We start from the raw sequence: 11,164 nt of genomic DNA on the forward strand, positions 1-11,164 counted from the left end.
CTGGTCTATAATCATTCAAACATGTCACAGGTGTTTTCTTTGGCACTGGAATGATAATAGATTTCTTAAAACTTTCTTGGACAGTACAGTTCCTGAGTGACATATTAAAAAGATCCGTAAGAACAGGAGCCAATTGCTCCCAACATAGTTTGAGGACACAATTTTTTTCAGTAATTATTTAATGTTGTATTTATTTATTTAATTTTGGCACTGTCATGATTGGGGCCTGAGTAGGGCGTTGAGCCCTCCCCCCAGGTTGCCAGGTTACACCACTTTCGTGTGGCACTTAGACACTTTTAACAGACAGGTCGAATGTGCTCGCCTGCTCTCTACCATCATACAGGTGCGCCAACGGCCCCATCTTTTCTAATTCTGCATCGAGCGGTGTTAGATGCCGACACCTGCCGAGAAGGAGAGCAAATGAGCACACGCAGGATATTCACTGTCTTTCGGCCACTTGTGTGAATGTTGTGCTGTGCGAATGTTGTGGTGACAGGTATCCTAGGCATTTGAGGCGGCTCTGATTTTTCACGGGTGGCATGCAATTCCTCCTTTGTGCGTGGCTTCAATCGTGTTATGTGTGAAGGGGCTCTTACTGTCACTTTCAGTGTTTGTCCACTGTGACTTTGCTATCACTTACTTGCAGAGGTTTCTGTTTGTTATTTTATTTGCAATTTTTTTTTTTTTCAGGAGGCATTTTTGTAGCATAAGCAACTGGGCTGCAGTGTTCACTTTGTCTGTCCGCTTCAGTGAAAGTTTGGGAGGCTGGAAAGGGGCTGCACACACACATGGACTTACCCACATCTACAGGTGATTCTTCTGCAAAAACCGAGTCATCCTGCCTTTTTTTTACAACTTAGGCCAAGTATTATCCAGTGGTGGGCACAGCTAACCAAAAAATTAGCTTCAATAACAGATAATCAGCTAACTGAAAAGTTATCTTTTATAAAGCTAAACTGATAAACCACCCAAACATTTATCGGAAGCAACAGATAACTGATAATAATGCAAATAACATAACAGATATTCGCCCTCGTCTAACTCAGGCAAATATCTGTCATTTAGGGCGACAGCATGGATGGAGGGACTTAGAATGCATACCGCAGGAAAACAGCATGTTATTTGCATTATTATCACTCACTGAGATACACAACACGTAACACGTACATAAAAAGTTGGCTCACTTTAACTTTTGTCGTGTCGGCTGGTGCGCGCTGCTCTCCAAATTAGGCAGTGCGTCCTCGTCAAGCTGGCTGCTTTGGCTGTTGTTCATTGTCGTACTATCCATGAGAAAATCATCCGGAATATCCATATTGGGACCAACACACACTTCTCGCCTTTTTATCTTTTCCTCTGCAGACAGTTTTTTTTTTTTTTTCTTCTGCAGACAGCTTTTTTTTTTTTTTTTCCTCTGCGGACAGTTCTTAGGCTGTGTGCGCTATGACGTCATTTGTTTACGCGCAGCGGGTGGGTATAGCCAGGTAGCGTCGATGTAAATCTATGATACCAGCCTAGCAACGCCTCGGTAAAGTGATAATTTCCAGTATTGTCTCCGGTACACTTGCAACTAATAACAAGCTGATTTTGAGTTTTAACACCACGATCGCTTCTGGTAGCATCAAAGGCGACAACAGACCCAAACAATGAGTCAGCACTTCTGTCTTTGGGCGCCCTGCCCCCTGCTGGAAGCTCCTGTTTATTACATAGCATGCAGCAGCGAAGCTCAACTCTCTTCTCAATAACAGCTTCTGCTTCTTCTTCTTCTTCTGTGACTTGTATTTGCAGCTTGCAATCTCAGTGCACTACTGCCACCTACTGGACTGAAGTGTGATCACTTTGGGATGGCAATGGACGACTAAACTAACAAAGAAAGAAAAAACAAACAATACAAAGCAAAACAAACAAACAAAACTAAAGTCTCCTCGCAAATTGAGTTATTTTCAGAAAATCTATAACTGCTTTGGCTGTGGACTGAGCACCAGGTAAACTAAGTGGCGTAATGAAACAAAGTTCTTCGTTACCCTCTTAAGTGGCGTAATGAAACAGAGTTCTTCGTTACCCTCTTAAGTTCCTCTCTCTCTTCAGAGTACTGGCTACATGTCAGGAGTACATGCTGTACTGTTTCTGCCTCTCCACAGTACGGACACATCCCTGTCTCATGCTTCCCTATTGTGTGTAGACTGCTATTCAATGCCTATTCTTAACCTGGTGAACCAGGTGTCCTCGTAGCATGTGAATGAACTGACTCTTAACTGCTACCCTTTGTTGAATACTGTATAGATGCCTGCCCTTCTCTCCCTTATCCCACTTGTCTTGCCACAGCTTCTGAGTACCGTCTTTGATTATTGCTTTGAATTCTGACTTACTAAGTTGGACCGGTACCTCTACTCCCTCTGCCTTAAGTGCCTGTTTTGCCAACTTGTCTGCCTTCTCATTGCCCTCAATGCCCGTATGTGCTGGAACCCAAGTGAAATGTAAAATGAGTTTTAACTGAGTCAATCTAAAAATAAACTGAAAAACCTCATCTAGTAGATCCTGTCTACATGCAGAATTCCCAACCTGGATGCTCATTAAAAAGGACATAGAATCTGTACAAATCACAGATTTACATGGCCTAATGTCCCCCAGCCATTGTAGCGCCATAGTAATGGCTATCATTTCAGCAGAGAATATTGAGAGGTGATATGAGGTCCTTTTCTGAATCAAAATATCATATTTTGGAATGTAAACAGCCACCCCTGTTTTACCTGATGGGTCTTTGGATGCATCTATGTACATCTGTACCATATCATCATACAAGATATCTAAATACTGTTGAACAGAAGAGGTTGTCGTGGCTATGTTTTTAGTCTCTAGGTTGAAGAACCAAGGTGGAATTGCGCTGAAGTTGACAGTTTTGTTGCATGGTATTGTACTGATTCCCATATCATCTGCCTCTTTATTGCTGCTCCATCCAAAACTATAAGTCACAGTGCACCCATATTCCCAGCAATCTAACATCTGCTTTGTAGGATGTGTAGCCTCATGCCCTTGTAAAGTGACCCAGTATGCTAGTGAGAGTTTCAACCTTCAAAGGCATCTCCCCCACCTCTACTTGCAGTGCTGGAACTGACGATGTTCTGAAGGCTCCACAACACAGCCGGAGAGCTTTGACCTGCACCCTGTCCAGTCCAGCTAACGTGGTTTTTGCTGCTGACTTATAAACTATACATCCATAATCAAGAATCAACCAGATTATAACAGTGTAAATTTGTTTTAACGAAGAACCAGATGCCCCCAATCTGTACCCTGACAGACACCTCAACAGATTGATTGTTTTTTTGCACTTGTCTGACATTTTTTGGACATGAGTTTTAAAAGTGATCTTGCTATCCAACCATACACCAAGATATCTTTGTTTCTTAACCTGTTTAAAAGACTGTCCATACAGCTTGAGGTCTATTGCAGGGTTCATCCTTTTCTTAGTAAAAAAGATAAAGTTTGAGTTTTCACCAGATAGGTGAAATCCCCAGTCAAAAGGCCATTTTTCAACATGGTTTATTGCCATTTGCATCCTTTTCTGCAGGTTATCAATATTACGGCCCTTAATCCACAGTGCCCCATCTTCAGCATATAACGTTCTGTTAATCCTCTGATTCACTCCTCCAAAAACATCATTAATTATAATATTGAACAAAATTGGACTACATACACTTCTCTGTGGGGTGCCATTCTCTACTGCATAAGTGTTTGAAGTCTCCGACCGCACCCTGACCTCTATGGTTCTACCCATTAAAAAAAATCTTTAATCCAGTTAAACATTTTGCCACCTATGTCCATCTCATTCAACTTCATTAAAAGTCCTTCTTTCCATACCATGTCATAAGCTTTGTCTATATTAAAAAGGTTGCCAAAACAGATTCTTTGTTGACTTGTGCTTTACATACCTCATTCTCTAGGCAAAGTACATTATCCATAGCAGTTCATCCTTTACAGAACCCACTCTGGTAAGGCGTGAGCAACCTTCTGCTTTCCAGCTCATACACTAACCTCTTTGTAACCATCCTCTCCATCAGTTTGCACAGGTTAGACGTCAAGGCTATGGGTGTGTAGATTTTGACATTTGACTTGTCTTGGCCTGGTTTCCCTACAGGAACTATGACAGAATGTTTCCACCCAGAGGGCAGCTTTCCTTGCTCCCAAATTTTGTTATAGAAAATCAATCAATCAATCAATCAATTTTATTTATATAGCGCCAAATCACAACAAACAGTTGCCCCAAGGCGCTTTATATTGTAAGGCAAGGCCATACAATAAGATCAAAAATCAGAATCACAGTTTTTGCCACATCAGATAATTCTTCAATCATTTTATAGCAAAGCCCATCTTTCCCTGGAGAAGTATTCTTAACACCAATCAGCACCCTCTTTAATTCAAACAATGTAAAATCTGCATCAAGTGAGCTCTCACCCACAACCTTCAAGCCCAGAAATTCCTTTTTTTCTTCAATGGCCTTAACTGTATTAGCTAAGTCCTCAGTGGAGAGATTTTGGGAGCTATGTATCTTAACAAACACGTCCAAGACCAAACTCCAAACAGAAACAGAGAAGAAGAACAAATATGGACAAGGAAAACGACCAGACAACGAAGCACATCAAGGGATGAGGAAAATGAAAGGACACCAAACAGGATAAACATCACAAAAATTAAATAGGACAACACCCAGAGCCCTGCAAAATAATAAAAAGCCCTGAAAAAAGAAATACAAAAAGAAAAATAGCATTCAATAATGAAGTAGAAATATATACGATACCATGGATAGAAACAAGGGAGAAAAGAACCAAACACAAACGAAGGAAAAAAAAAGCATAACCAAGGGAAGGTAAACATCATATACACAAACATCAACGGTATCAGAGGGAAAACACATAGCTTATCTGAGATAATACATACTAACAACACAGATATAGTAATAGTAACAGAAACAAAAGGAGAACCACCACTAATACCCAACTGCACATGGTACTCCAAGCAAAGACTAAACAGAACAGGAGTCGGCATAGCAATTGCTACAACAAACAAAATAGCAAAGCACACAACAGCCCAAGAAAACCTAGAAGACAACACAATGGAAATACTTTGGTTAAAAATAGAAAACCCAAAACATAAACCAGACTTCATAGGATGCTACTACGGACCACAAGAGACATGCCATAAGGTGTTAAGGCAGTACGCCATAATCAAAACACAAATCCAATGCTACAAACAGGAAGGAAATGTACTACTAGCAGGAGACTTCAATGCAAAACTGGAGATTAGAGCAGGACAACACTAACAAAAAGAAAGTAGAAATGGGAGAATCCTAAAAAACCTACTAAAAGAAGCAGACTGCAAGGCAATCAACCTCAAATCTGAAACAGGCCTGTGGACAAGAGAGAACAGACACAATGATGAAAAAGCTGTAATAGACTACATAATAGCGTGTGAAGAAATGGAACAAAGAACAACAAGAGTAGAAGTTGATGAAGTAGGAACCCTCAGACCCAAAAACAAACATGGGGAGACAGACCACAACACGATAGCAGCTTGCACCAAATACCAGAGACCAGCCGAAGAACAAAAAGAATTAAAAGATGGAACCTAGATAATGAAGACGGTTGGAAGGAATACAACAAATTACTGCCCCAAAAAATTAGAAATATAAAACCTAGTGAATACAAAGAATATGGAACAGCAATAAAGGAAGTCCTAAAAGAGACGGTAGGACAAAGAACAATAAGCATAAACCAACAAAAAAGAAGAGAAGACCCGGAAACAAAAGGCCTGCGGGAGGAAGTGAGAGAGAAAAGGAGAGCTACTACGAAGCACAAAGGAAACTAAGAAAGGCAATGGACAAGAAATATAAAAGAGAAGTTCAAGAGAACCTGAACAAAATTATTACCAGCAGAGACCCAAGAAACGAGATATGGAAAATGAGGAAAACGTTAGCCAAGAAGGGACAGGCAGAATACAACTACATCACAGAGGACAACAGAGAAATCACTAATGAGGAAGAAACCAAATCCCACATAGCAAACTACTATGAAGACCTATACCGAGCAAGAGAAGATAAACCGGAGTATGAGGCGTAGACCAACAGAATATCGGCAGAGGTTGAGAGAGTTACAAACCAACTAAGACCGCAAAACATACCAAAAATAGACCTCGAAGAGATGCTGCGGGTAAAGAGGAAACTAAAACGGAAAAAGGCAACGGGACCAGACAACATACCAAATGAAATATTCATAAATGCAACAAATGACACTATGAAAATATACTGTACAATGCTTAACCAAACGGCACATACAAACAAAATCCCAGATGAATGGAGGAACGGCCACATTATAAGTATATACAAAGGCAAAGGAAAAAAAGGCAAATGTGCCAACGAAAGGGGACTCACCCTCAGCAGCAACATAGGAAAATTTTATGAAAGAATCCTACACCATAGAATAAAGCCACTGATACAAATCAGTGAGCTACAGGGAGGTGGCAAGGAAAACATAGGAACTGCAGACCACATTTTACAATTAAACCACCTGATTGACAACAAAAAACCAAGATACATAACGTTCCTGGATGTGACCAAAGCATATGATAAAGCCTGGGCAGATGCCCCGATGTACACTCTCTACAATAACGGATTAAGAGATAAAATATGGCTAAAAATAAAGGAGCTCAACGAAAACCTGAAAGCCTCAATAATGACCAGATATGGACTTACAATACAGATCAAAGACAGCATCAGACAAGGAGGAGTTTTGTCAGTCATAATGTACTCACTACTAATAGACAAAATAGGCAAAGAATTCCTGAATAACAACCTTGGAATAGAGACAGGTACAGGAGAAAAAATAGGATGCCTGCTATGGATGGACGACATAGGCCTCATATCAGAGACGGCCAAGGAAATGCAAACGATGCTAAACATAACAAACGATCTAGCAAATAGGTACCACATAGAATTTGGGGAAGAAAAAAGCAAAGTTTTGACGATAGGGAAACCAGAAGATGATACAAATTTCTACATAAGACCCTAAAAACTGGAAAAATGTGTAAATTACAAATACCTAGGGAAAATAATCAACAATAACAACAACTAAACCGACCAAATACAAGAAGCAAAAAAGAAAGCAGAAGGAGCCTTACAAACCATCCTACAAATAGCAGGAATCCCGGATCTAAAAGGAATAGAAATGAGAGTTATCTGGCAACTAGTGGACACAGGAGAATCAGTGGCAACAACAAAAAGGAGGGGAAAATGAGGAACCAAATCTTGGACAATATATCAAAGCGGCTCCTAATTGTTGGGAAAGTGTCGTGACACGGACCCACAACAGGGGGCGTAAATGAACGGACAATGAAAGAGTCAAATATGAACACTTTTACTGTTGTGAATGAGCACAACCAAGTACAGCAGATTACAGAATGTCAGATAATAGTCAATCAACAAAGGGGACGTGTGGGCAGGCTCGAGGATAGAAGACGTCTGTCCTGAGAAGAACCGGAACCACACGATTTCCTCCGCCACCGAACCAGGAGAATACTGGAGCCGCCAAGTCCTGAATCCCCAGGTGGCCACCGTCTCCGAGCGTCGGATCTGGTACAGCTGGCGAGGAGCAGAAACAAACAGAGGTGGGTGTGTGTACACCCACTAACAACGCTGGTGGAGATCCCACCTCCACCTCCTATCCAGAAAACAGGTACGTACAGCAGTTGAGAGTACTTATCACAGAATAGCGTGGGGAGCGAAGACGTCAGCTCTCCACGTCTCTCACACTCAGCCTCCGGCTGCGAGCACTCACGGAACTGACTGCAAACACTGTGTAACAAACACTTGTCAGAAAAGACAAAAGCAACGGCTGAGAGTTTTACCTTTACTGGTGGGCCTGGACCGAGGGCACACCGACCTCCCCCTCTACTACGGGAAACAATGGGGGCTGGTACCCCAGACATACCTCAAACGGGGAGAGGTCGTGGCAGAAGACACCTGGCTGTTATGGGCATACTCGATCCAGGCCAGATGGTTACTCCAGGCCGTCGGACGCGCAGATGTCACACAGTGAAGGGTCTGTTCCAGCTCTTGGTTGGCCCGTTCTACCTGTCCGTTTGTCTGTGGGTGGTACCCGGACGAGAGGCTCACGGTGGCCCCCAGTTCTCTGCAGAAACTCCTCCAGACTTGAGAGGAAAACTGGGGACCACGATCTGAGACAATGTCTGTTGGTATCCCATGCAGACGGACGACGTGGTGAACCAGGAGGTCAGCAGTCTCCTGGGCTGTAGGAAGCTTCGGGAGGGCCACGAAGTGGGCCGCCTTGGAGAACCGGTCCACTATCGTGAGGATGGTGGTGTTGCCCTGGGACGGCGGGAGGCCCGTGACGAAATCCAGGCCGATGTGGGACCAGGGGCGATGAGGCACAGGCAGTGACTGGAGAAGCCCTTGGGTCTTCTTATGGTCAGCCTTGCCCCTGGCACAGGTGGTGCAGGCCTGGATATACTCTCGGACGTCGGCCTCCATAGACGCCCACCAGAAGCGCTGCCGGACCACTGCCACGGTCCTTCGCACCCCTGGATGGCAGGAGAGCTTGGACCCGTGACAGAAGTCCAAAACTGCAGCTCTGGCTTCTGGTGGGACGTAGAGTCTGTTCCTCGGCCCGGTTCCGGGTTCCGGGGTCCGGGCTCCGTTCCAGGGCCTCCCGGACGGTCTTCTCCACGTCCCAGGTGAGGGTTGCCACGATAGTGGACTCTGGAATGATGGGCTCCGGCGGATCCGACAGCTCTGTTTTGACTTCATCTTCGTGCACCCGGGACAAGGCATCCGATCTCTGGTTTTTGGTCCCGGGGCGATAGGTGATCCGGAAGTCAAAACGGCCGAAGAACAGTGACCAGCGGGCTTGCCTGGGGTTCAGCCGCTTGGCGGTCCTGATATACTCCAGGTTCCGATGGTCAGTGAAAACCGTGAATGGCACAGACGCTCCCTCCAACAGGTGTCTCCACTCCTCAAGAGCCTCTTTCACCGCAAGGAGTTCTCGATTGCCGACGTCATAGTTCCTTTCAGCCGGGGTCAACCTGCGGGAAAAATAGGCACATGAGTGAAGAACCTTATCGGTCTCTCCACTCTGGGAAAGCACGGCTCCTATCCCTGAGTCAGAGGCGTCCACTTCAACCACGAACTGGCGACTAGGGTCGGGCTGCACCAGAACTGGTGCAGTCGAGAACCGTCGTTTCAACTCCTTGAACGCGGCTTCACACCGATCCGACCAGGTGAAGGGGACTTTTCGAGAGGTCAGGGCTGTCAGGGGGTTAACTACCTGACTGTAGCCCTTAATGAACCTCCTGTAGAAATTTGCAAAGCCGAGGAACTGTTGCAGCTTCCTGCGGCTTGTTGGAGGAGATGATAAACCCCAAGAAGGACAAAGAGGTGCGGTGGAACTCGCACTTCTCGCCCTTCACAAATAGCCCGTACTCCAACAACCGCTGCAGGACCTGATGTACATGCTGGACATGAGTCTCAGGGTCCGGAGAAAAGATGAGTATATCGTCCAGATATACGAAGACGAATCGGTGCAGGAAGTCCCGCAAGACGTCATTTACCAAAGCTTGGAACGTCGCGGGGGCGTTAGTGAGGCCGAACGGGATGACCAGGTACTCGAAGTGACCTAATGGGGTGTTAAATGCCGTCTTCCACTCGTCTCCCTTCCGGACCCGAACCAGGTGATATGCATTCCTAAGATCCAACTTTGTAAAAATTTTGGCTCCATGCAGGGGGGTGAACATGGAATCTAACAACAGCAACGGGTATCGGTTGCGAACCGTAATCTCATTCAGCCCCCTGTAATCAATGCATGGACGGAGTCCGCCATCTTTCTTGCCCACAAAAAAGAAACCTGCACCCATCAGGGAGGTGGAATTTCGGATCAGCCCAGCAGCTAATGAGTCCCGGATGTAGGTCTCCATTGATTCGCGATCAGGTCGTGAGAGGTTGTACAGCCTGCTGGACGGAAACTCCACGCCTGGAATCAAATCAATGGCACAATCGTACGGACGGTGCGGGGGAAGGGTGAGTGCCAGATCCTTGCTGAAGACGTCAGCAAGATCGTGGTACTCAACCGGCACCGCTGTCAGATTGGGAGGGACTTTGACCTCCTCCTTAGCATGTAAACCGGGAGGAACCGAGGATCCTAAACACACCCGATGGCAGGTTTTGCTCCACTGAACCACCACCCCAGACGGCCAATCAATCCGGGGATTGTGCTTCAACATCCACGGGAAGCCCAAAATCACACAGGAGGTAGAAGGAGTCACAAAAAACTCGATCTCCTCCCGATGATTTCCAGACACCACCAGAGTTACTGGTTGTGTCTTGTGCTTGATTAAAGGGAGAAGGGTGCCATCTAGTGCCCGCACCTGCAATGGTGAAGGGAGTGCCACCAGAGGGAGCCCTACCTCCCTAGCCCATCTGCTGTCTAGCAGATTCCCTTCCGACCCCGTGTCCACCAGTGCTGGGGCTTGAAGGGTTAAATCCCCGCTCAGGATTGTAACTGGGAGTCGTGTGGCAATATGTGTGTGTCCCACGTGAATGTTATGATCCCCCTTAGCCCAGTCTCTAAGGGCGAGTGTTGTCGTTTTGGCCGTTTGGGGCAGTTTTTCTGTTTGTGCTCTTTTGAGCTGCAGAGAAAACACTCCCCGCGGACCAGCCTCCTCATTCTGTCATCTGTTCTCATTTTGGCCCTGTACGTTTCCCTAGCAACGTCAGCACGGGGAGCTGTGACCCCACGGAGCGTTGAGGCCGTGGAGCACGGGGAGGGTGGAACCCGTTCGGAACCGGAAGGGAGAGGGACGGCGTGTGCCCGGCCACGTCCTTCGTCTTGCTCCCGACGGCGTTCCTCTAACCGATTGTCTAACTGTATAACAAGATCAATAAGCCCATCTAAATCTCGCGGTTCGTCCTTAGCTACCAAGTGCTCCTTCAGGTCTGACGACAGTCTGTTTACGAAGGCGGCGCGGAACGCAGCGTTATTCCAGCCGGACCTCGCAGCCGCGATGCGGAAGTCGACTGCATAAGCGGCTGCGCTCCGGCGCCCCTGTCTCATTGACAGCAGCACTGTTGAAGCGGTCTCTCCTCTATTAGGGTGATCAAAAACCA

General features: G+C 45.7%; 1 long non-coding RNA gene across 1 annotated transcript in view; it reads right to left on the bottom strand.

The window, feature by feature from the left end:
• Window positions 1–11,164, bottom strand: part of LOC117521403 — an 84,663-nt gene that overhangs the window by 56,888 nt on the left and 16,611 nt on the right. The window lies entirely within an intron of this gene.

The sequence above is a fragment of the Thalassophryne amazonica genome, chromosome 12 (genome assembly GCF_902500255.1).
Source record: "Thalassophryne amazonica chromosome 12, fThaAma1.1, whole genome shotgun sequence".
In the NCBI taxonomy this organism is placed as follows: Eukaryota; Metazoa; Chordata; class Actinopteri; order Batrachoidiformes; family Batrachoididae; genus Thalassophryne; species Thalassophryne amazonica.